Genomic DNA, 1457 nt, shown 5'->3' with positions numbered 1-1457 from the left:
ATGCACACACATCTATATATACATATATACGACGGGCTTCTTTCAGTTTTCCGTCTACCAAATCCACTCACAAGGCTTTGGTCAGCTCGAGGCTATAGTAGAAGACACTTGCCCAAGGTGCCAAGCAGTGCGACTGAACCCGGAACCATGTGGTTAGTAAGCAAGCTACTTACCACACAGCCACTCCTGCGCCTATAATGTTGAAAAAAATAAAATATAATAATTTTGGCGATTAAGAATTTCCCTGTAAATCGCACAACTTCGTTTCTTGTTTGGTGCCAATTCATATTTAGTTATGATGTTGATGGCTTTCTCAACGTAGCTTAACGTTAATTCTTCGTTGCACATAAAATTCCTTCCATTTCCGGACGAGATTTAACAGATTTGATCTAAGGGAAATAATTCATACTATCATATCTATACGTGTATGAACAGTAACCTCCCTTGCAATTATTATCATTGTAAATAGATTTCGTGCCTGGATAACAGAATTCTCACCTCACTTCACGCAAATATCCATTCTATTAGACTAATTTTTGCGAAGACTAACATTCAGTAGTTTTTTCAGTCGCCTATTTACTTGAGTAACAGAACCTTCAAACTACATACATTTGACACCAATTTACAAAAACTATTGTTAAGCGCAGGAGTGGCTGTGTGGTAAGTAACTTGCTTACCAACCACATGGTTCCGGGTTCAGTTTACTTGCAAACTAAGGATAACACTCTTATTCATTAGGCCACCGATGCATATTCCTATTCAGGAATAAGACACCTGATGATGACGAGAGATCGAACTGAGCGAAACGTAATGTTGATGTATAAATTAATATCTATCTACTTTTATTCTTTTAATTGTTTCAGTCATTTGACTGCGGCCATGCTGGAGCACCGTCCGACCCCAGGACTTATTCTTTGTAAGCCTAGTACTTATTTTATGTTTTTTTTGCCGAACCGCTAAGTTACGGGAACGTAAACACACCAACATCGGTTGTCAAGCGATGGTGGACACACACACATACATACACATATACGACGGGCTTCTTTCAGTTTTCGTGTACCAAATCCACTCAAAGCTTTGGTAGACCCGAGGTTATGCCCAAGGTGCCATGCTGTGGGACTGAACCCGGAACCATGTGGTTAGGAAGCAAGTTTCTTACCACACAGCCACGGTTGCGCCTTAAATTTCGAAACGGAAATTTAATTGTCTAAACAACCATAATCGAATTTCCTCCATTTGTCGGTAGTCTGTGGATGAGAATGGTATTACCCTCGGGTTTGAAATAATGGTTCTGAGTTCGAATCCAGCCCGATATTACGTACACATTCCATGTATGATACGAAATGGCTTCAAATTTTAGCACAAGGTCAGTAATTTTGGGGGAGGGTGCAAGTATTTAATAATAATAATGATAATGATAATGATGATGATGATGATGCGGTGAGCTGGCAGAATCG

Source organism: Octopus bimaculoides, chromosome 10 (assembly GCF_001194135.2).
Source record: "Octopus bimaculoides isolate UCB-OBI-ISO-001 chromosome 10, ASM119413v2, whole genome shotgun sequence".
Classification (NCBI taxonomy): Eukaryota; Metazoa; Mollusca; class Cephalopoda; order Octopoda; family Octopodidae; genus Octopus; species Octopus bimaculoides.
The sequence above is the reverse complement of the archived record's forward strand: the minus strand, read 5'-3'. Positions refer to the sequence as shown.